The sequence below is a fragment of the Balaenoptera borealis genome (genome assembly GCF_965194805.1).
Source record: "Balaenoptera borealis genome assembly, chromosome: 8".
Classification (NCBI taxonomy): Eukaryota; Metazoa; Chordata; class Mammalia; order Artiodactyla; family Balaenopteridae; genus Balaenoptera; species Balaenoptera borealis.
The window spans coordinates 63116799-63143034 of NC_138865.1; the positions used below are offsets into that span (position 1 = coordinate 63116799).

General features: G+C 35.7%; 1 protein-coding gene across 1 annotated transcript in view; it reads left to right on the top strand.

Moving 5' to 3' along the window:
- Window positions 1-26236, top strand: part of PTPRD (protein tyrosine phosphatase receptor type D) — a 2142992-nt gene that overhangs the window by 759931 nt on the left and 1356825 nt on the right. The window contains exon 5 of the mRNA XM_082404325.1: window positions 12129-12170. The gene's annotated coding sequence lies outside the window, so the exon portion shown is untranslated. The remainder of the gene's footprint in view (window positions 1-12128; window positions 12171-26236) is intronic.

Here is a 26236-nt window from a genome sequence, read left to right on the forward strand (position 1 = left end):
AGAATTTAAACAAAATAATTAAATATAAATATAAAGGGGGAATAACAAATTCCATGGTAATTTGGTTATTTACCTTCATGTATCTAAATTACATTAGTTTATATCTTGGGCTTGTCTACTCATACCTTAAACAATGTAAATCAGTTGACTGGTACTTATAATTACCTGAAGAATAACGTTAAACTAGGTAAATTCTATGGAAGTAGGTATACCAACCACAAAATAATGAAATTTCCTTTCATTTTGAAGATTTCCTGAGTATTCAACATAGCATTTTGACTTTAAATTGAAAATTACCTGTTAAACAATGGAATTTTTAACACTTTTGAGGACTTGACAGTATAGCACAGTTAAGGAGGTAAAACTCCTGAGTCAACCTTTTGTGTCCTTATTTTATTTTCCACATGAATCACTCACAGCTATTTATGCTCATTGTAGAAGTTCTTCCCCAAAGACAGCATGTACTGGATGGAAAGGTCAGTACTTAGGGATCCAGTTTTAGTTCTGCCATTAATTACCTGCGTAAGACTAAACAAATTCCTTAACTTCTCTCAGCCTAGGTTTCATGTTCTGTCAAAAGAGTTTTAGAAAAGATTCCTTCAATTTCCCTCAATTAATAAATTTTTAATTTACCTCAATTTTGAAAGGTCTTTGTTTTTCAATAATTTTTTAAGTAGGCAAATGTGTTCCTTCACCTAATGGGTCTGAAGGAGTTAGGGATTTTTAGAAAATCTTAATTTTTATCTGCTTTTTCAATTATAACTTCAATAATGGCATCAAAATATATTGTAATGGCCTATCTATATCTATACATATGACAATAGACAATATATCTTATGTCATCTAGCATGTGTTTACTAAGAGACTGCCATGTTCATTTGTGCATGCTCATACACACACACACACACACCAGGGTATATTTCTGGAGAAAGATGATCTAAATTGAGATATGGCAAATAATAGAAGTTAGCTAATAGATAACGGGGGAAGTAGTATTTTTAGGAAAAAGGAGGGTGTAAAAACCTACTGGACAGAAGGAATAGCCCTTTTGAGAAATTCTGAAAGTTCATTAAGGATAAACTTCGACTTCAAAAGTTTTAACCTAGTTTAGGGAAAGGAAACTAATATTTGTTGAGGGCCTATTCGGTTTTAGGCAGTATTTGGTGAGTTATACTTGTTCTGTTACTTGATATATTACATATCTCCATGTAGCTCTTCACAGGGACTCACATGTAACACTTTAATTAGGCAACTATTTATTATTGGTCAAAATGATCCAATTTAATTTTCTTCTTCCATTCTCACCATTGCCATTTATTAGTGAATCACAGCTAGCCCTTATTCCTGCCCTTGGAGTATCCTCTTTGTCCAGGCTTTTCTATCATCTCCCTTCTGATATGCAGATAGTAATTTAGACAATGACTCATGTACAAACCCCTTTGGGCTGATTCTGTTAAAGAATGTATTTTTTTTCCCCCCAGTGGTACTCTAATTCTCTTTGTGTAGACACTTGCAATTTATGCTTTTCACTTATTTTAATACATTTTACAAAGAATAGTAAGGTCTTTCTTTAAAATTAGTGTAAAATATTGATGTTTCTAACATATATTCAGGAGGTATATTCTTTGAACTATTCCTTTAGCTGTGTGTTTGTACACACACATATGTGTGTTTGTATGTGTGTTGGGGATAGGTAGGGGAAAGTGGTACCAGACACCCGTGGTATTTTTTTCTCTTCTCAAATAAGAATTCTAAACTTCATTAAAAAATATATTTTGATCATCTCATTTTATATAGTATAAGATCTGAAACCCAGAGATAAGAGTGTATCTAGTTTTCTTACCTAAGTTCCAGTGCTCTTAGAATAATACAGGTTAACCATGATAGCATATCATGAGCTTGTATATGGCAAGGTACACATTTATAAAACTACTCTTCAGTGGTGCCCAAAATATCCTCACATGGATGCTCAACTTAAAAAGTATATTTAGAGGATGACTAGAAAATTGAATTTATACCTTTCAACCCAGAGGATTTGAGAAAGTACGTACTGACTATTTGGAAAACCTGTGCATAAAATTAGCTGGCTATTATCTAGTTAACGAGTAAGGTCTGCTGTCTGGCGTGCTATGAAGTGGAAGTGAACGGCTGTTGGAAAGAGGATATAAATGGTGTTTTATGAGGTTATATTGATTTTTCTTTTTGTTTTCAATTTAAGATTTTGAAAAAAGTAATTTTAAAGATAAGGAAACATCTAGTTTAAGTCACCATCTCTATTCGAACATGTAACGGCTGATTAGGTTATTAAACTAACATGTTCAGTATTCTCTTGTAAAGTAAAAGGATTAGACTGTTTTGGATTTTTTTTTGCACATGAAAAAGGAGCAACTAATAATAAATTATTCTATGAAACATGGTTAATTTTTTTATCCATTCATTCAACAGATGTTTTCTTAGTGCCTATTATGTGCCAGGTTGTGTTAGGTGCTAAATAAAAGAACTTACGAAGCAAAGTCCCTTCTTTTTAGGAACTGATCAGTACTTTGGAAGAGACTTACCTTTAAAGCAACAATTGGAGTACAGGGTTATGGGTACAGGAATGCAAGGCATATAAGATACCTATTTTAGGGTCATATAAATAAGCTCAAGAAAAGAATCGAAAGCGGGATGGTATGAGCTGAGCTATGAAGGACTCAGCCTGAGTAGGAGCTTAGCCAGAAGGGGCAACAGGAAAAGAGTATTCAGAGAACAAGGAACAGAATGTGAAAAACACAGAAGTAAAAGAACATAACATATTCAGGAAATAGCAAGCGGTTTGTTTTTTTTTTTTTTTTTTTGGAGTGGAAGGGTGATATGAGTGAATGGTGGGAAATGAGCAAGACAGGAACTATTTACTTCTTGAAATGCCAAAACCAAGAAGTTTATATATTGTCGTAGGTGATGAAAAGCTCTTTTAGGACATTAGTGGGAGAAGGACATAAACAGAATTTACGCTTGGGATAATATGCCTATTATAGAATAGAAGATGGATTGGATGAGGAATTAAAGAAGAGAGATTAATTAGAAGATTCTAGCTTCTGGATGCTGTATAAAACTCCCATCTACCACTCTTCTTCCCCAAAAAGTTTAGGTATAGAACTATAAATACTCAAAAATCAGTGAATCCTTAGATTGAAATTCTAATTATTTCATTCTACGATACAGAAAAGGATGTCAAACACTTTAAATGACTTGCCCAAAACCAGAGGGTTTCCAACAAAGTTAGAATTTAGGGCCCTGATCTCCTCTTTCTCAAAAAACACATATTAAAATTCACAAGGAACCAGCCCTTAAACTTCATAGAAATATTTTAACAAAAGTATTAATGATGATGTGTCTGTGTTAGCAGTACCATAAAACAAGTGACCTTCACGGACAAAACTCTCTGTGGTTAAAATTAAAAAGACAAAGGAAAATTAGATCTGATTATTAATGTAATTAGTTGATGATCCAGTGGGGTGTCAGATCCATAAATGCTAGTTATTGACTGATGATAATGGAGCATTCAAATCTTCAAACTGGTGCTCAAGTCCTGCTCTCAGAAATAATGAGAGACCTGCTCCCTCCATCCTGCCTCCTTGCAAGGTGCTAATGCCGCATTCTGAATAATGATGTGCAAACCCAGCACACAGGCAGCGCTGCCGTTACTCCACATTAAAACCACTGTTTTGTTTTCTGCTGTTGTAGGTTCTGATTTTTTTTTTTTGAAAATTGGGCATTTATGAAGTGCTGTCATGAATACGATGGGGAAAGAATATTATAATCAATCCTTCTTAAGAATTGCCAGATTTACAGTATGTTCATAAAACTCAAACAAAAAAAAATATGTTGAGTATAACCCACTATAGTGCTTAACATTTACATAGAATCTTTTTTTTTTTTAAATAACCACTTCGAGGCTTCTGTTGGTGCCTAAATCACATTTAAAGGTATAATTTGGCAACCATGTTGCTACTGGCTCCTTTAAACTAAAAACTTCAGTGTCTGATAAATAGAAATAGTTGTTCATATAGAGAGCAACCACTTTATAGGTACGTATATTTATTCAGGTGGATGACTTTAGTGGGCTGTTAAACTTGATCATATTCACTGTGAGATTATTCAATCATCATCCCCTTTGAAGATAAGCGATTTGCCCAAGAACATAGGTTACTAAATAGTAAAACAATGTTTTATTTCTGAAAATAAGGATTTGCTAAAGAGTTTAGCACTTGGCCATCATGGTACAACAAGGTTTAGACTGTTCTATTCCAATAAAACAATGCATGTACCTCATAACAAAGGGGATAGATCAAAGTATGGAATATTCTTTAGTCTTTATGGCTTATGTCATGGGATGCTTGGTGATACCTCTGTTAGGAAATAAAGGAAGACTACCTCTTCATCCTCCAAATGAGAAAGGAAAGTTGTAATTGGATGTCATCTTTGCCAGTTATTTTGGCTGTAAAATAGACAGAGGCAGTTCATTTCAAGAGTGAAGCAGTTGCCAGTTTGTAGTCACAGATTATAACTGTGGAAAATCTCTTTCTCCCTGCTTCTTCTGAGGTAATGGAGGACTCTGCTGAAAAAATTATATCTACTTCTTGGAATTGAATGTTTCACTAATTTATAAAAGGAGACTCTTCATTTTAGGGGGAGCAAGGCTAAAGGGAATTCCTGAGTTTTGGGATTTAGTTTTATACAGTGGAATCCTGTTGTATCCTGACGTGTTCACCTAAAATTGTAAAGATCACTTTATATTCCCATGCTGTTAAATTGTTTTTGAAAATATGGTTACAAATTAAAGCACAATATTTCCTTATCTGTGGGAGCAATTCAGTTTCTGTATTATAAGATATTTAGCGTGTTTCCATTTTGCGGGGAGAGGGGCTGGTGTAAATAATATTGAAATGGATTATCAGAATACATAAATGTTTGTGTCAGCATATGTTGATATGTCCTTTTGAGAGATTTCCAGAAGTGAAATAAGTGGGTGAAAGGGAGCAAATATCTTGTAGAGTTTGATGTGTGCTGGAAAATTGCTTTCCAATTTATACTACCACCAGCAATGAGTGAAGATGGCAATTTTATCACACCTGTTCATCACTATCAAAACAAAACAAAATATCGCAAAAGGCTTGCTTTATTAAAAATGGTATTATTTGCTTTTTGCAAACAAATTCCCTCAAAGATAGATATAGACCAAGCTGTTTTCAGTAATTAAAATCTTTGTGTTAGACTCTTTCTTTAGGTCAGGAGAGAATCACTTTGAAAGTACATTTGGGGAGGCAGGAAATGGAAGCTGTGCCCACTGATAGACAAGCCCTTGAAACCTGGAAAAATCAGGAGAGCATTGGTTATGCAATAAGCCCATAAAAGAGAAAGATAAGTATTAAATAGAAAATGAGAGAACACTGAAGATAATATTTACCTCTGTTGTATGTTTGTGTATAGCTGCAATCTAACTTTGGAAATTACCAATTGCATTAGTTTTCTAGAGCTGTCATAACAGCATATCTATTGAACTTGCTCCTGAAATTGGGTCATATATCAGTAGGGAAATGAAAATGAAGTGAAAATTTTCTCCGAGATAGGCTGAAAAATTAAGTCATTTTAAGGACCTAACATTTAAATAAGGTAATGAGGAGTAACTCTGCCCCTATCCTTGTGATCTTCTGACAGTTTTGACAGGGAAAAACGATGTAGCCTGGAGAAAGTCTTCCATGATAAGCTCTATGGCTTATGCTTACAAACTTACTATGTGTCACATGGAAATGGATACATCCAATTGTGACCATAAATGACATAAAGTTATTCTGTACTTCACAATATGAATAAGGTATGGAAAAAAATTAAATGTAGCTTTTAAATACATGCACTGTCTCATGCATACATTAATAACTATTTACTTGGTACGACTAAAGAAATAGACAGGGATAAGAAATGGTATAAAATACTGACTTTGTATCTGAAAATTAGCTATATACATTATATAGTCAAATTTATTAGATACTAATAGTTAATAAAAGTGGGAGCAATAACAAAATCTCTGAAGTATTCATATTGGGTATAAGGGGCATACATCACTGTGTTGCTTATTTATTTTGGAGTAAAGTAGTGTTTCGGCTCTGGTGAAGTAACTGTTGGCTTAGATATACTTTGGTAGGAACACCTCTTGTGCTCAAAACATAGGCAGGACATGTAGGTCCTGTGACATTTCATTGCTATGCATTTTGACCATTTCTAAGTTTGCTCTAAATATAGGCTTCTCTTTTGAATCACAAAAGTAAAAACATAAACTCTCCTATTCTTTTCCTCCTCCTTTCGCCAATGCATCGCTTTTAGCTGTCCAAATTCACCTGTAATTAATGAATAGTTTTAGGGAATTTCCTCCTGAGATTTTTGGCTTTTGCAGAGAAGATCCTTGAGGGCAGTTTACAAATTAAAACATGGTATGTTTTTTAGTTTGTAAATACCACTAAATCAAAATTAAAAAAAAATTATAGTTTACAGGTTAAATACTCTTAGCACCATGCTAATAATAAGATACTCTCAAACGAGCAAAATGAGACCAATGCAGAATTACACTTTAGTTTACCTTAAATAGTAACAAACTGTTATCAAAGTTTAGTTTTAGTCCAAGTCACTACACGTATTGTTTCTTTATGTAAATATTCAATAGCCATGTATCTTAGATTTGCTTAAAGAAGGTTAGTTGTTATTTTTATGTAAATTAAAAAATAGAACAGTAATATTCAACCACCTTATTTTTTATTTTGGTTGTTAACTATTGAATTATGGTGTATTATCTAATTTCTAATAATAAGGCAAATAACCTATCTCTTAAACTGAATTATATCAAGCAGCATAATATATGGCCTTAAATTTAGTGTTCTTTAAGAGAAAAAAACTGAAAAATGATAATCCACCAAAATATTTTCTGACCTTGAAAAACATTTGAGAAAAGGAGTGAGAATACAGTTACCTATAGGGTTCAGATTGAGGCAGTGTAAAAAACTTTGTGACTAGTACCTGATCAACCTGAATTTAATGCATGGCTTCATTAAGTACTAAGTGAGCAGTGTTTAAGTAGGACTCTTGACCAGGGTTAGTACTCTTTTTCCTGAAGATTCACTCTACATAAATGATGTGATCTCGTAATTTGGGAGGGTTTGTGAAGAGCTGAGGTAGCAGGAAACTCCCATATCCCCTGTTAATTCAGACAGGTTTTCTCAACCTAAGCACATGATTGATATTTTAAGCTGAAAAATTCTTTCTTGTGGAGGCCTGTCCTGTGAATTGTCGGCTGTTTAGCAACATCCCTGGCCTCTACCCACTATATGCCTATAGCACCCTACACCGAGCTGTGACAAAAAATGTCTCCAGGGATTGCCGAATGTTCCGGGCCATGGGAGTGGAGGGAGGAAATTAGCCCTGGGAGAAAATGCCTGAGTTAAAACACTTAAATGATGTCAATGAAATGATGATACACCACCTCCCCTTCACCACCATCAGCAGATCTAAAAAACAGCTGCTGGTCGAAACATAGTTTTCCAAATATATTGCCTATCAGGTTTGATATTTAGAATTTTCCTTATTGAGTCTGTAGGTGTTTTATTCTTGTCTTTTTTATTCTTCCTTTTTTTTTTCATTTTCTCATCTCAAGTCTTTTTTTTCCCCTCCTAATTCTAGCCTATGCTAAGTTCAATTAAACCACTATTTTAAACTATGTCTCCTCCCTTTCCTCCTGCAACTTATTTCCATTTATAGGAGTATATGTTCCTGTCAGAAAAATCAGAGCAAACACCCTTAATCCTATCTTTAAAACCCCAATTATTCCTACTGGCCAGAGAAATGGAGATTTTAGAATTTGGGGATTGTTTTTTTCTGTGAATCCAGCCCTGACTTTGTTGATACCATGTTTTTCTGTGATAAATTCATTATAGTCTGGCTGTAATGCTGACTCTGCAGAGTTTCGTACTTTCTCTTCACCCTGTGCTTTTACTCCCATGGGTGTTAGACAACTGGGTTCTTGCTTGGCTGGTGAAAACTTTAAGTGCCTCCCTGTCATTTACCAAGATTTTCTGTTCCTCTAGTTATGCCAGACCATAAGTAAAACACAGAACATAGAATGATAGCTATTAAATACCACTTAAAATACCTCATTCCCCTGTAAAAACAAAACAAAACAAAAAAAAGACAAAAAAAAAAGCCACTTTTACTTTGATTTCTCTGAATTTCTTTCATGAATAAAATCTCATGTTTTTTAATGTGTTTCTCAATTATTTTGCACTTAATTATAATTGTGTGGATATAAATATAATTGTATTCAAATAGAAGAAATATTGGGCTGGCCAAAATGTCCGTTTGGGTTTTTCTGTAGCATGGTACCAAAAACCCAAATGAACTTTTTGGCCAACCCATTACAAACTTTTTTCATGCTGAGAGATGAATAGACTAGAAAGCATGAGTTAAAATATTTTTTAGATATTTAAATAATTTAATATATTTGAACTATTTTTACTTTTCAAACATTTTATAGTTTTTAATAGCTAATGTTTATTGGCCACTTTTATGCCCTAGGAAGGGTTTTAAGCAATTTATTTGTATTAACTCATTTAATCTTTACAACTTCATTATAAGTGATAAACTGAGGCTAAGATAAGTTTATGTACATTGTCTAAATCCAAACTGGTTAGTAATCCAAGGACCAAAGTTCAGCTCCCAAAAGTGTGAAATTCTAGTTTGGGCCATAAAATTTAAAAGATAGCCTAAATTTGTGTGTGTGTGTGTGTGTGTGTGTGTGTGTGTGTGTGTGTGTGTGTGTGTGTGTATTTTTAAGCAACAAAATCCTGTCACTAAACATTACCTTATGTAGACCTTTCAAGTGAGACAGGAAAAGTGTGTACCAATGTGTATGTGTTTGTGTACGCACTTGTACATGGCTATTTGGCTTGAATAATGGCTGAAGGAATGTTATAGGCAACGTGGAGTCTTGGTTTCTTCCCATCGCCCAGAAGTTCCTGAGGCATTACCATATAAAAATGAGAACTTTGTAACTCAGAGTTTGAATCCAGTTTACTGGATTACCACTCCGGTGCCTTCTAGAACTAAATTCATTTAGGTTAGTGATCTTTACATATGGAAGAAAACATTATATTTATTTCTATTTTATAGGTGCTATTTATTATTCATGGTTAAATTTTTATCCCAACATACTGGTAGACATCACAAAGGAAGTTTGTTTCTCTGATTTTTTTCCCCACCTCTGGAAATTTCAGGCAGGTAGAATGTCAAAAACCATGGATGAAGTGGTTCTTTCATTCTGCATTTAATTGAAGTCCTTGTAATTAGTATTATCACATTTGCAATGAGGGTTCTTAGATTTAGATCTGTCCTTTTATGTGGGTGGGTTTCTGGACATATTTGGAAATGTGTCACTGCATCTAATAGAATAATAAAATAGAAATGATGGAAATATTGGGCTTTAACACAGCAATATGTGATTCTGTTTCCTCTTTCGATTTCTAAAGTACTCAAGTTCATTTGAACATATTTACATCTATTATCTGCACATATTTTAGTCTCACTACCTGAAAGTTTGAAACATTATTACTGTGAAAATGATTCTGTGTTAACTTTAATTGGTGCGCTGATGTCACTTTTTGATCAACAAATATTCTAAGGCTTTTATTATTATAAAACCTGTTTAACCTGCCTCTTCATCTTCCTGTTTTGAACATAGTAATTCATTTAGGATTTTTGAAAAGTGGTGTCTGAATTTTTGCCTAAAATTGACTTTTATGTATCAGGATCTAAATTTGCTTCTATATTTCTTTCTGGGAAAAAAAATTATTTTAAGACATAAACGAATAGAGCTCCTTTAGAGATTCAGATTGAGAGATATATCAGAGTATTTATCTCCAGTCCTTTTTTTCATAATGAACTTCATCTAAAAAAGACAAAAGATAGACCATCTTTTTTTTTTTTAAACATCTTTATTGAAGTATAATTGCTTTACAATGGTGTGTTAGTTTCTGCTTTATAACAAAGTGAATCAGTTATACATATACATATGTTCCCATATCTCTTCCCTCTTGTGTCTCCCTCCCTCCCACCCTCCCTATCCCACCCCTCTAGGTGGTCACAAAGCACCGAGCTGATCTCCCTGTGCTATGCGGCTGCTTCCCACTAGCTATCTATTTTACATTTGGTAGTGTATATATGTCCATGACACTCTCTCACCCCTCCCCCTCCCCATATCCTCAAGTCCATTCTCTAGTAGGTCTGTGTCTTTATTCCCGTCTTGCCACTAGGTTCTTCATGACCTTTTTTTTTTTTTTTTCCTTAGATTCCATATATATGTGTTAGCATACTGTATTTGTTTTTCTCTTTCTGACTTACTTCACTCTATATGACAGACTCTAACTCCATCCACCTCATTACAAATACCTTCATTTCATTTCTTTTTATGGCTGAGTAATATTCCATTGTATATATGTGCCACATCTTCTTTAGCCATTCATCCGATGATGGACACTTAGGTTGCTTCCATGTCCTGGCTATTGTAAATAGAGCTGCAATGAACATTTTGGTACATGACTCTTTTTGACCTATGATTTTCTCAGGGTATATGCCCAGTAGTGGGATTGCTGGGTCGTATGGTAGTTCTATTTGTAGTTTTTTAAGGAACCTCCATACTGTTCTCCATAGTGGCTGTATCAATTTACATTCCCACCAACAGTGCAAGAGGGTTCCCTTTTCTCCACACCCTCTCCAGCATTTATTGTTTCTAGATTTTTTGATGATGGCCATTCTGACCGGTGTGAGATGATACCTCATTGTAGTTTTGATTTGCATTTCTCTAATGATTAATGATGTTGAGCATTCTTTCATGTGTCTGTAGGCCATCTGTATATCTTCTTTGGAGAAATGTCTATTTAGGTCTTCTGCCCATTTTTGGATTGGGTTGTTTGTTTTTTTGTTATTGAGCTGCATGAGCTGCTTGTAAATCTTGGAGATTAATCCTTTGTCAGTTGCTTCATTTGCAAATATTTTCTCCCATTCTGAGGGTTGTCTTTTGGTCTTGTTTATGGTTTCCTTTGCTATGCAAAAGCTATTAAGTTTCATTAAGTCCCATTTGTTTATTTGTGTTTTTATTTCCATTTGTCTAGGAGGTGGGTCAAAAAGGATCTTGCTGTGATGTATGTCATAGAGTGTTCTGCCTATGTTTTCCTCTAAGAGTTTGATAGTGTGTGGCCTTACACTTAGGTCTTTAATCCATTTTGAGTTTATTTTTGTGTATGGTGTCAGGGAGTGTTCTAATTTCATACTTTTACATGTACCTGTCCAATTTTCCCAGCACCACTTACTGAAGAGGCTGCCTTTTCTCCACTGTATATTCTTGCCTCCTTTATCAAAGATAAGGTGACCATATGTGCGTGGGTTTATCTCTGGGCTTTCTATCCTGTTCCATTGATCTATATTCCTGTTTTTGTGCCAGTACCAAACTGTCTTGATTACTGTAGCTTTGTAATATAGTCTGAAGTCAGGGAGCCTGATTCCTCCAGCTCCATTTTTCATTCTTAAGATTGTTTTGGCTATTCGGGGTCTTTTGTGTTTCCATACAAATTGTGAAACTTTTTGTTCTAGTTCTGTGAAAAATGCCAGTGGTAGTTTGGTAGGGATTGCATTGAATCTGTAGATTGCTTTGGGTAGTAGAGTCATTTTCACAATGTTGATTCTTCCAATCCAAGAACATGGTATATCTCTCCATCTATTTGTATCATCTTTAATTTCTTTCATCAGTGTCCTATAATTTTCTGCATACAGGTCTTTTGTCTCCTTAGGTAGGTTTATTCCTAGATATTTTATTCTTTTTGTTGAGATGGTAAACGGGAGTGTTTTCTTAATTTCACTTTCAGATTTTTCATCATTAGTATATAGGAATGCAAGAGATTGATAGACCATCTTTTTGAAGTTAATGGGCAGATACCCATTTTGAGCAATGGTTGAGCTTTAAACCATGTCTTGTTTTATGTATTGGTATTTCTCAATCTGTTTGTAATACTAAGTATATTAATAAAAAAAAATATATTTTTTTACAATAGGTTCCTGTCCTGAGACTACAGCAGGATGTGCCTTGGACAAAGGTATGCACATTTAAAATATATTTCAAATTTTCTTCATGAGTAAAGTATAAAAATGTTATAATAATTACATTATTGTCTCAGACTTAGATATATGGAACTATAATACATGTTTATGTATATGATATATACTCTTTCATCTGGCAAAATATGATTCTAGTGATAAAGTATCAGAATAAAATATCTGATTATTAAATACATAGCATTGCCTGGCCGCAGAATGCCTTAATCCACACAACCTATATTCAAAGGACTATTGTCGCTAATTCTCTTGCAAGTAAAACAGTGAACTATTCTAAGGCTGATGGAAGGTATTTAACATAGTCTTTAATGACGCTGATGAGTAAATTACTGAAATAGGATATAGGTCAGTTAAATTACCAGCCAAGAACTACCTAAGAGTGTCTAGGTTTTGATGAATCAAATGGTGAAATTAGTTTAAAATTACAAATCAGTGTGAAAATAGGAAGCAAACAGGAAAATAAACACACACACACACACAGCTAAATAAGAAGTATATAAATGTGCTACATGAAAGGTAAGGCGGCCAGTATAAGGCTGATACAGGATGCCTATGCTTTCCTACCATGGGTAAAACTGATAGCTAGTGGGAACCTGCTCTGTAGCACAGGGAGCTCAGCTAGGTGCTCTGTGATCACCTAGATGGGTGGGATGGGCGGAGGGTGGGAGGGAGGGGATGTATGTATACATATAGCTGATTCACTTCATTGTACAGCAGAAACTAACACAACATTGTAAAGCAACTATACTCCAATTAAAAAAAAAAAAAGGAACAAAGAACATTATAAAGATCAAGAACTGTAATAGCCTTGAATCCTAAGAGGGAGCTGAAAAGAAAGTGTATATAATGAATAAAAAGTACTTGGTGGGAGCTCTGAGTTAACACCAAAGGAACTAAGATTGTCAGGGGCTATAGTGGACAAAGGCGAAGACAGATGAAAGTGAAAATGAAACTCACAAATAGGAGCTATTAAAACCAGTCCTTCACTATGGAGAAAGCATGAGAAGACTTACTTGAATTAACACGTGAGGAATTTAAGTGATAAAGTATTGATAGAAGGTTTGATGTTGTTTATTTAGAGGTTTTTAAGTATCAAATGGATTCACAAATGTCTGATTATAATTTCTCTAAAGCTTCTCTAGATCATTTACTCTACCTGGGGGTCCTTCCAACCCCACACAGAAACTGGCAAGGCAGTTCTTTTTATTTTTCTGTGTGATAAAGTAATTTTATATTGAAAGAAAAGTTGGAAGTTGGTTTGTGGTTATAAGAAAAATGTGGCTATATACGCTAACATGAATAATAATTGATGTCTGTATGCATAGTTTTGGGGGAAATACACTTACATACACATTTATATTTTAAATTTGGCTCTAAATATATGGTATGTGTTCCACATTACCCTTATATGAAAGAATAAGCTATTCATCTGCATATATGGATAATTTTCTGAGATTTTAACATTGAAACACACTTAGTTTTTTTCTTGATTCTTTTTCATATGTTTTTCCTCTTAGTCATTTTCAGTTCCTATTCAGAGATGGGTATGACTTTAGAATATCCAAGGAAAATATGCCAGCCGATGTACTCTGCCAGACAGGGAATGAATGTCTCCAGGCACAAATCTCTGTTGTGTCAAGGCTTTGGCATGACATTTGGCAGGGAACGAAATCAAACATAGCACAATGCAAATAATCTCGATTTCCCATAGATGTACAGCCTCAACCTCGAGCCTGCTGTTAGTCATTTCTACTCTTTCCCCTGATATTCCAGGGAGCAACATTTCTGGTAATGAACTGAAAACTGGGGCATTTCCTAGGTGTTCTCATAGTGTGAGGAAATGGGAGGATCGTGGCTTTGAACTTGGACCTTCCTGAGTTTGAAATGCCACTCTGTCATTTACTAGCTGTGGAATTCTGGGAAGGTTATTTCAGATATAAAATGAATTTAGTAATAATTATCATAGGGATTGTGTGGCTATTAAGATGACTTAACTGTCCTAAAGCACCTCTTATACATGCTACATAATAGACATTTAATAAATGTCCTTTACTCTTTCCCATTTCTGTAATGAGTTCAGTTTTGTGTTAAATTTGTAAATAACCAGCTCGATCATTCTGTGAATAGAAGAGAGATGATTCTACATGTGTAAGCTTGAGGTTATGTAAGCATTTACAGTATAATATTTGTCTTTATCTTTGTGCACTCTTTTTGGTGAAGGAAGTGTTGTGAACTTCTTGATCATTTTTTAGTATCAGTTCTTTTTTTTTAAAAGATTGCATTTGAGGGAGTTCCGTGGCAGTCTAGAGTTTGGACTCAGTGCTTTCAATACTGGGGCCTGGGTTCCACCCCTGGTTAGGGAACTAAGATCCCATAAGCCATGCAGCGGGGCCAAAAAAAAAAAAAAAAAAAACAAAGATTGCATTTGATACAAAGGGTCTTTATGTTGTACAAGAGCAGGTTGCATATCTTTGATTTAATTTTAGGCCTTGTTAGTGTGCTCAAGGATGAAAAACCACATTGTAAAATGTAGATGGGGGCTTAGAAAAATTGCATTTCCATAGCACACTCAAACTATTTTAGTTTAATAGTTCACTTCAGGTCCCTTATTAAGAAATGACTGTGTGTCATATACTGTGTTAGGGGCTAAGGGTGCAAAGAAGAAAGAGATAGAGGTTCTCTGCCTTCAGGGGAATTATAATCTTAGAAGGAAGGAGACTTGGAAACATGTCATTTTAAAATGATGTGTGTAACATAATATAGGCGTGAGGTGCCAATGCGGGGGCCCTATGGAAAAATCATTCCAATCAGTCTGGCTCCCTGGAGGGTTTGACACTCAGGTATCTTGAAAGGTGATGATAAATTGGTTGGTTATCAGTTGAATGTAGAAGCATAAGGAATAGGAAGATGTCAAGAAGAAAGGCAGGAAAATCAGTTAGGAATCTGTTGTCTGAACTAAAAGAGAGATGGTGGTAATAAAGGTATAGACTTGGAATTGGGAAGTGAAATCCTCCCACTTTGTTCTTGAAAGTAGAGATTTAAGATATATTTGAAGGTTATTTTTATAGGAGTAAGATGTTTATCATAGTGTTATTTATAACATGATAATAGGAACCAAATTAACTATTAAATCATAGGGAAACTGTCAAATAAATATTAATACTTAAGACATTTTACAGCTTCTAAAATTCATTATTTTGAAGATTATTTAAGGAGGCTGTGTTCTTAAAAATCAGGCCAAACTCTGAAACAGTATTATAAGACAATGCCTCTTTTATACATTTGCTTTTATACACATATTTATATAAAACACAGAAACACAGAGATACTCAAATGATTATATATATGATGTGCTTTTGTTAGGGGATAGGGTTCAAGGAAAGCACACAGAAAAAGACTGGAAAGAAACACATCCAGCATGATTAATGGTGATTATTTCTATGTGGTAGGTATATGTGTGACTTTTATTTTTCTTGAAATTTTATGTTTTATATAATGAACATGTTGAACACATTCTATGTGACTCCCATGAGTTCTGCGTTTGTGTAATTCCCTCCCATTGAGTGTGGGCAGAACCTCTGACTTTCTTCTAACCATTGAAATATGGAGAAGGGGACAGGATACCACTCCTGTGATTATGTTATATGACAACGGTGATGAGGTGACAGTCCCACGTGTACATTACATTATATAAGAATACATTTTGTTAGAAGACTGGCTCTTGCTCTCCTGCTGGCCTTGAAATAAGCTGCCATGGTGGGAGAGGGTCTAAGGAGAGGGCAACATGGCAAGAAACTGAAAGCCTCTGGAGCTGACAGTGGCCTCTGGCTGGCAGCCAGCAAGAAGTCAAGGATGCAGTTCCTACAGTCATGAGATAAATTCTGCCAACAACCTGTATATATGTGTGTTATATAAAATATATATCTGCCCCCAGTTCCTGGCTCAGAACTCCTAAAACTGCTGTAATTTCCTAAGAGCACTAGGAGTATCTTTTGTTCTAATATTTGGTCTTTGACCCCAGTTCCTGATGCAGAGGTCCTAAAATCCTTTGGAATTTCCTGGGAGACAGGAGTGTTTTTTGTTCTAGTGAAGTGACTCTTGGTGGGATCCGAGATGGCTTCATGATGGGGGCTGGTCACCAAAAAGACCAAGCCTCGATTAGAAGCTTAGAACTTTCAGTCTCTCCTCCCATTTTTCAAGAAGGGGGAGATAGGCTAGAGATTGAGTTATGATTGATCATACCTATATGATGAAGGCTCCAAAAAATCCCCCAAATAAAGGGTTTGGAGAGCTTATGGGCTGGTGAATACATCCACATGCTGGGACGGTGACACACCCCAACTCCATGGGGACAGAGGCTCCTGCCCTCAGGACTCTTTCAGACCTCACTGTATATATCTCTTCATCTTGCTGTTCATTCACACCCTTTAATATACTTGTAATAAACCAGTAATCTATAAGTAAACTGCTTTCCTGAGTTCTATGTGCCACTCTAGCAAGTTAATCAAACCCAAGGATGAGGGTCATGCGAGCCAGTTGGTTGGAAGCATGGGTAACAACTTGGACTTGAGATTGGCATCTCAAGTGTATGTGGAGAGGAGGACATTCTTATGAAACTGAGCCCTTAGTCTATAGGATCTTTGCTAAGCTAACTCTGTGCATAGGTCCAAGTCATGCCTGGACCTATGCACAGAAACTGCGAGATAATAAATGCGTGTTTTGAGCAGCTAAATTTGTGGTAATTTGTCATACAGCAGAGGAAACTAATTGCTACAGACTCAGTTGTGTCCTCTCCAAATTCATATGTTGAAGATCTCACCCCCAATGTGACTGTATTTAGAGATAGGGCTTTTAGGAGGTAATTAAGGTTCTATGACCTGAGGGTGGGGTCTTGACCCAATAGTATCGTTGGTCTTAGAAGAAGAAATCCCACCCCTCCCCTCCCCTTTGTACACACACAAAGAAGTCATGTGAGCACAGAGTAAGATGGTGGTTGCCTACAAGCCAAGAGAAGAGGACTCAGAGTGACACCTACCTTTTCTCTCTGCATCCCTGCCAACATTTGGTGTTGTCACTGTTTTTATTTTAGTCATAGGTGTGCAGCAATATCTCATAGTAGTATTAATTTTCATTTCTCTAATTGCTAATGAGTTTGAACATCTTTTCATGTGCTTATGTGACATCTATATATCCTTTCAATGAAATACCTGTTCAGTGGTTTTCCTGGCTCATAAATGGTGTGCTGCTTTTAAACAGTTGAGGTTTAAGAGTTCTTATGGTTAATGTGTTGAGTAATATGTGTATGATGGCTGAGAGGAGATGGTGGAGAAGATGAAGAGGTATTATTTAGAAGTCCAGATAGGGAAACAGTCAGAAAGTAGTTTTATGTATAAGTCGGAAGCCCTGGCAAAATGTCAAGAATAGAAATAGATTATAAGGATGTTATAGTCAAAGATATGGGAGTAGGTCTTGGAGGACAACAACTTCAAGCTCTTGTGTTTTCCTGAAACACAGACTGTCCCTTACGCTCAAAAATTTCACTGTATGTTAATAAAGAAAGGCACTTCCATGCCCTGGACTTGAAATTTTATATAAAACACTGTTTTCTCATTTACCATAGACCTTCAATACTACTAGTATTTGAGTGATTTCAATAAGATCTATGAATTTTCTTCAGTGGAAAAGTTAAATTTATGTTTGGTGTGTGGCAAAGGCAAGGATACGGGAAAGGCTTGGTAGGGCTACAATCTGGAACTCACGTTACCCATAGAAGTAGGGTAGATATTTTGTAAGGTGATCTTTCTCAAGACACTGTAAGAAATTTCAGTTCAGAGGGCAAATCCATTATCTGGGAAGGCTGTTGATACAGCCATTGCAGTTCATTAAAGCAGTAAATATAGGCACTTCAACATGAACAAATATACAACATCAGGTGGGAGGAGAAGAAAAGAAAGCAATATCTTAAAGTGTAGAAAGACTAGAGCATGTTTGTCTATAGAGGTATCCATTGGCAAGGTAACAATTCATTTGAGAGAGAAATTGATGGTTCAAAGATATCTACCTCATCTTCTGATCTTTCTGCAAAATTTAAAATATGGTACTGGTGCAAACCAAACAAGTCCACTCAAGGGAACAGGGACCAAGAGGCTCCCCTACTGTACTAACACTAACCCTATAGTTGCTGGGTTTTGGGGACTCCTGGAGGGGAGGCCAAGTCTGCAAAGACAGTGGGAGAAAGGGGGTTTGAATCCGTGCCTATTTACCAACTCTATATAAGTACTTTGATATTTTAATAACCAGCGTAGCCAATACCAATACCAAATTGGCCAAATACTAGCATGGACCATATGTCTATTACTAGTGCGTCTCAGTGGAACTGGCTAGGAATAGAATGACTAAGCAGAGTCAACAGGCCTGCTTGGTCACAGATAAAAATTGGGAGAAGAACAATAAGGACCTATTGTATAGCAAAGGAAATATACTCAATATCTTCTAATAAACTACAATGGAAAGGAATCTGAAAAAATATATTTATATACACACACACACACACACACACACACGCACGCACACACACACACATATATATGTATGTATAACTAAATCACTTTGCTGTACACCCGAAACTAATAGAACATTGTAAATCAACTATACTTCAATTTAAAAAAAAATCAGGAGAAGGATTATTTTTGACAAGTATATTACTGTTGAGATTAACAAAATTGTTTTGGTAGAAGAGTCTGAAATACTGAAGATATAAATATCTATCTTTCTATCTGTATTTTTTTTTCATTAAACACTACCTGCTGTCCTCTGGCAAACCCACTTTCCTACTGGACGATGTCATTGCTATCTTAATCGCAGTTGGAGACCCCATAGCATTTCAGTCCCTTTTTATTGTTAAAATGTCTTATTTTGGTTGTTATGCAATTGTTTTGGTTATCTGAAAGTTTCAACCTAATATTTGATTCAGAGATATTCCCCTTGCCTGGGCACAGGCTAGACTTGATGTCCTATTGGTTCTGTATGTTTTAGGGGTTGTGGGTAGTGGTGGGGGTGAGTGGCAATGCAGGAATAGAGAAAGGGTGCCAGAGCACCCTGCTCTCTCAAATCCCTTCCTCCTTCCCTGTTGTTATTTGTTTGGGTTGGGGCAGAGGAGGGAGGAAGAATTGAATATTTCCATGTGTGACTACCCTTGGCAAGGGGCTATCCACCCTCTTTTGGTTGTCACTGCTGCTGTATTTCTGGCATTCAGTGCTTTCTGCAAACCTGGAGCTCACATGCTCCCAAATAATGCTTTTGGTGGTTCTCCAAGGTACCTCTTAAGAGCACTCCGATACAGTTGCCTAGTGTGTCAGACCTGGCTGAGATTTGGTCTCTTTCTACCTCTCCTCACCCCTCATCAGCCTCCATAATACATAGATGGTCACATTACAGACCACCTGTGAGAACATACCTGGTTCCCTGTTGCTCTCAGATAAGAATTGCCTTAAACTAAAAGTAAACATTAACACAGAAATTAATTCTGTGGAAGTAAAAGTGCCTACATTGAATAATATCTGTTTTCTTATAATAAAATAAATGGTGTTGTCTTCTTTCAATAGGAAAAATTAAGTCTGATATGGGAGAGTGTGATATATTGAGATACACACTCACCCCCCCCCACACACCCCCCATATATATATATATATATATATATATATATATATATAGAGAGAGAGAGAGAGAGAGAGAGAGAGAGAGAGAGAGAGAGAGAGAGGTAGATAGATGTAGATATATACCATTTTTACTCTTGAGATATGAGAGCTGAGTAGTTCAAATACAGCCTGAGGATATTAGGCTGTGTTTGTAATGCACCCAGTCAGGATTATTTGGTGACTTTTCCCCAGCAGTGCCAGATGTTCACCAGAGGAAGAGTGCTATTAAAATCATCCAGGAAATGGCTTCACATGGACTACAGACTGTGTTAGGAGGGAAGTGAAACCAAAGTAATGATGATGATGGTCTTGTGGAAAACAGAGAAGTCAGGATTCTCGGTTATGATGAGTGGGATTGTCAAGTGTATATACATGTTTTTGGAAGGATAGATTACCATCTATATCCTATGTAGTTTTTATAAAAATTCTACAAGGTAGGACTATCCGTGTTTAGACGGGGAAATTGAGTTATAATGTTTGGCAGGCGAATTCAGTTTTGACCGATTCTAAATCCCATATTCTTTCTATGAAATGATAATGGTTAATATCGAAAAAGAGAATGGGATTGGGATATAAGTTGGTTATGATTAAAGAGTAAATAATTACTTTATAATACATCATTGCTCTTAATTTCCAACTCCTTTAACTTTTGCTGAAATTGTCTTCCTTACTGAGAAAAATAACTGACAAAACCCCACAAAATCTATATAAAAATATCTTTTTTCAAGTGCATAAAGTTTGTGTTTTCAGTTGCTTATGAAAGACTTACTTAGCCTAGAAGCTGCTGTGTTAAAAATCAAAGGATATCAAATTTATACTTCCCTACATATTTTGTTTTATCTTAAAATTTAAATAGTTTTATGTGCACATAGCAGAGCTACCATTTGCATGAAACTTAACTAAAAAGTAAATATTACATGTTTTCAAATAGAATATAAAGTTGTAATCGCTTGGTTTTCTTCGCTCTTTTACTCTTTCTATTATGAATAAGTGCTAAAGAAATGATCATAAAGGGAATTCCAGTAAACTGCCCTGTCTTTATTATATTGTCTGTATTCCTATGAAGTTTGCTGATACACTAACTAGACTATCCAAGTGAAAATAATTCTGTAATAAACATTTTTTCCAGAGCTTTGAAGAAAACAGTGATTCTGTAATGGTGTTTTATGAAACACATTCTTATAGAAATGCCCCAGATAAGATGGATTCCATGGAAAAAGGAATTTGAGAAACACTATTTACCACGCTCCTATATACCACATCACCCTATGGGAGGTTTAGCATGTTTATCAGCATGATAAAGACATTGAAAATTTCTGCAGTGAGAAGTTAATAATTTTGTGCTATAAAAGGTTGGGGCCAATATAGCCACATAGGAGGCAGTATTTTGTAATGCTTAAGAGTGTGTCTCTGGAGTCAGATTGGGTTTGATCCCCTGCTCTACTATTTGTTTTTATAATTGAGGTAAAATTCGCATAATATAAAATTAACCATTTAACATGAACAATTCAGTGGCATTTAGTACATTAGCAATCTATTCACAACATCTGTCTAGTTCCAAAACATTTTTTTTTAAACATCTTTATTGAAGTATAATTGCTTTACAATGGTGTGTTAGTTTCTGCTTTATAACAAAGTGAATCAGTTATACATATACATATGTTCCCATATCTCTTCCCTCTTGCATCTCCCTCCCTCCCACCCTCCCTATCCCACCCCTCTAGGTGGTCACGAAGCACCCAGCTGATCTCCCTGTGCTATGCGGCTGCTTCCCACTAGCTATCTATTTTACATTTGGTAGTGTATATATGTCCATGACACTCTCTCACCCTGTCACATCTCACCCCACCCCCTCCCCATATCCTCAAGTCCATTCTCTAGTAGGTCTGTGTCTTTATTCCCATCTTGCCACTAGGTTCTTCATGGCCTTTTTTTTTTCCCTTAGATTCCATATATATGTGTTAGCATACTGTATTTGTTTTTCTCTTTCTGACTTACTTCACTCTGTATGACAGACTCTAACTCCATCCACCTCATTACAAATACCTCCATTTCATTTCTTTTTATGGCTGAGTAATATTCCATTGTATATATGTGCCACATCTTCTTTATCCATTCATCCGATGATGGACACTTAGGTTGCTTCCATGTCCAAAACATTTTTATCACCCCAAAAGGAACTCTGTACCCTTTGAGTAGTTGTTCCCCATTCCTCCTTCTCCCACCTGCTCCATGATGACAAATTGTATGGATTTTTTTTATTTACCCTCCTTGAGAATCAGTTTTCCTCTTTATTCCTATAAACACAGGAACGGCTTTCACCTTATATGGTGGTTCTAAGTAGTCAGTAAAGTAACCCTTACACTGCACGTAGAACACTGTATGTATTAAATACATGTTAAATAAAATGTTAAACTTATTTGATTCTATTCAGCATCCAAGGGAACAAGTGGTAAAAAAGCACTCTCCAAGAAATGCTGATACAAGTCAGCAGAACAGGAAAAGGCTGAGAGAAGCTGTAGACCTTGGATTACTTAGATCTCACTGATAACCTGGTGCTCCAGAAAACTGACAATGAGCACCCATGCTATCTCTCTTTACATATAATGGCTTAGAGGTAGAAGTTAGGGTAGAGAGCTGTTGAGGGGAAGAGGGAATTTCCCAGGAACCTCTGATCTGAAAATAAGAGGAATATAGAGGGATTTCTGAGAGGGAATCCTTTTCTTCAAGAAATGAATGAAGGAGATGAAACAGCTAACAGCAGCTCTAACCTAGGCCTAATTATTTTCCAGTTAATACCATAAGTGTTCATGATGATGAGATTTTTTAAAGTGTCAATGGCATGAAAAAACAATGTATAAAAATATAATATAAAATTACATTTAAGTGTATATTTATATATGCAAATAAATGTAAATTTAATTATAGTTATAGTTGTATATTATGGAATCATATTCTACAGTCACCATATAGCTCCAGAAGAATTTTCACCAAAACGAGAGCAGTAATTGCCACACACTGTATCAGAACTTCAGGTGTTTTTCATTTGCTTCTGTATTCTTTTTTGTAATTGTTGAAATTTTCTACATGACTATGTGCTATCTTACAAACAGAAACAAAATAATAAATTTGTATCTACTTGATAGTAGTCACATTACAACCTTACTTTGTTTTGATATTTTTACCCAATTTGTCTTGATAGTTGCTGGGAGAGCAAACCCTTCAAAAAATGTACCAAAATGTTTCAGAACCTGAAGTAGGTTGGCTTGCTTTCAGGACCCTACAGAAGAAAGAATGAAAGAATCTGTGGAGTCCTCCTTTTTCCCCATAAGTACAAGGTACCTGTGGACACTGATACCATACAGCAAACTGGAGCTGTCAATTCTTCCTTCCACTTTTTAGTTTAGTCTATCCAAGTTTTCCCCCAATTTTTCCCCCCTAAAACAGGATTATACTGTTAATTTCTAATTTGTTTACAAATTCCACAAAAGATAACATACTCAGTGATTTTTAAAGGGGAAAGAGTTTATCACTTTTTGCTACACAGTAAAGTTTAGCTTCCTGTTCCTGATCTTCTGCAGTCTGTACTTTTCTTCATTTGCCTCCTGGACCAGAGTGTAAGCTCTTGAAGTTGCTCTCAAACTTGGTATCTTCATAAAAATCATCTGGGGACCTTGTTTAACCTGCAGATTCTTCGATTCCACCCCAAACTTTATTATTCTTTACGTATAGAATGAGGTTTGGCCATTTCTAGATTATACTAAGGCGTATGATTCATGGATTACACTGGAAGGTTTATAGCCCTCAATGTTTAATCTGTTCTCAAACCTGTGATTTAAAAAAAAACACAAAAATTTCTTAGAATCATTTTACTTATGAAAGTTATCTGTAATTCTATTTAGCTCCTCTCCTTGAAAATGTGTTTGGTGATTCAGGTAGAACATGACAGTTGATGCATCATCGAAATCACATGGACCATCCCCAAATGTAGAAACAATCGAACTGTCTACTTTACATTCTACTTCTTTATAGAATGGATACAGTCCAACTGCTCATGACATGTGGAAGAATAAAATCTTCCAGTTATATTTTGTGATTAGGTTAATGTGATTTCACCAGACAGTCTTGTTTGCAATAAATTAGTATTTAGTACATAGTATGCAATAGCAATGTAATGATATTTAATTTATACATATGTAGTTGAGGTTTTTTTCTTTAAACTGTCTCAGATGTACTAACATATTTTTCCCCAAACATCCCTGAGAAGCAGGCAAGAACTGCTATTTATCACCATTTGCAGATAGATTGAATCACTGAGCTATTAAGTAACTTGAAGAGTCACAGAGTCAGTGACTAAGTCAGAACAGACACTTCATCTGCTAGTTCCTTGTTCAGTAATTTTCTTAACAAATGCTGTTGCATATATTTCTCCCTATAAGAATTTACAAATAATTCAGTTTTCTGGGAGATTCTTTATCATGGGGAGTGTGAGAATTTGTACCCTTTGGAAAGTCAAAGACTGGAAGTGAGAAATCATATTAAAGACAGTTCTTACTTTTCAAAAATAACTTCATCCTTTGATTTTCCTTTTCACTATTTCTATTTCATGGAAAACTTACTACATTCATTCATTCAGTAATGTAACATTTACTGAGCCTATTTAATATGTCTAGTGCTCTGCAAATAAATAGGACATAATCCTTATTCTCAGTTTGTGCAGTCTGATAAGGAAACAGAAAGACAGAAATGGTATCATGTGATAACAGCTATATTAATTATTAATAACAGCTATATTAGAGCTAGGTGTTATGTGCAAAGGGGCTTATAGGAAGAATCCCTAAGTCTGTCTGAGGGAGTTGGGGGAAGTCTTCTCAGAAATTAGAAAATTTGAGCTGGGTTTTGAAGGAAGGGGGCTAAGAATTTACAAAGATTCAAGGTAAGGATAGGAGCATGGAACGGTGAGGATAGAGGAAAACCCTAAACATAAGTCCTAGCCCATCCGAGATATAAATAGAGATGCCTGGATTTAAAATTTAGAGGCCTAATAAGTACACCTGTAATTTGTGGAGGGCATTTTCACCACATTGGAATCCTCAGTTTTGGAGCCTTGGCATCGTCCACGGAGAACAATGTGGATCACACCCAGAAATGAGACCTTTAGTGAGACCCGTTAAACCATCATCATTCTGGCAGCCATGCTGATTTAGAAAATCAAACCTCTCTTTATAAAATGTATACAAGCAAACACAAAAGAGAGCTAGTGTTTTTAAATGGTAAAACTAAACAAAGGGAACGCTGACTTGCTAGGCTGGCCTTGTATGCTTCAGCCCGAAGGGCATTTTTGCAGCCAAGTAAGAAGCCCACAAAACATAGTAGAAACACTGACAGATACTTAACTATACCAGCTCTGGTGGGTACAGCCATAATTCACTTCATAATACAAATTAATATGTTGTCCAGAGGGGTCCCTGCATTTGTGTTGAGTGTCTTTTGAAAAGTTCTCGTTCTGTGCTATGAAGCCACAAAGTAAAACTGGGTGATTGTCTCTGGAATAGATTCTGAACTGGGCCCCTTAATTACGATACTGATATCCTTGGGGAAGGCAAAATGGAAATGTCCTATAAAGTCTGGAAATATAAAATAATAAACCAAAGAGAAAAAACCAAACAATGAAACAAAGTTTATTATTAAAGTCTGATATTTCTTCAGGCAAGGTCTACTTAAAAGCTGAGTATGCCAGAGGTGAAAGAGGGCAGCTTGCTTTAATTTAAGTGGGGTTAGTTGTTAAGCAGGTTATAAGTACACTCTGTATCTGCAAAATCATGTGGTGGGGCAAAGTTCAGCCATCCCAGTGATCTTGATGACCAAAATGTCCTACATGTTTTCTAATCTAATGCAAATGATTTCAATCTTAGGTAGCCACATTTCCAAATACCATTTAGAGCTTTAGTGACTTGTCCTAGAAAGGTCCTATAAAGCCATATTTAATGGGTTTTCTAAACAATGTAAAAAAGATTTCTCTAAATGTGTTATACAGCTTGTAATTTTAGCGTAAAAATCATTGTCCTCTGTCCCCACAACTGCTCCCTTCACCTAATGCAATTTTGAGGCTTCTTTACTGAAAATGTTGCAATGTCACTTTCTTCTCTCTGGATCTGAATGCTCCCAATCATGGTCTTAAGATTCCACGTGCAGAGCTGGAGTTCTGACAATTAGAAAAGCTCCATAGAGTTTGGAAAATAATACTCAGAGAATCCTAAAAGGCACACTTTTCAACAGAAAATTAGGAAACAAAGATTGCTGTGTCAGCTTTTCCAATGTAAACTATAAAATCTTGAGTTCATTATAAC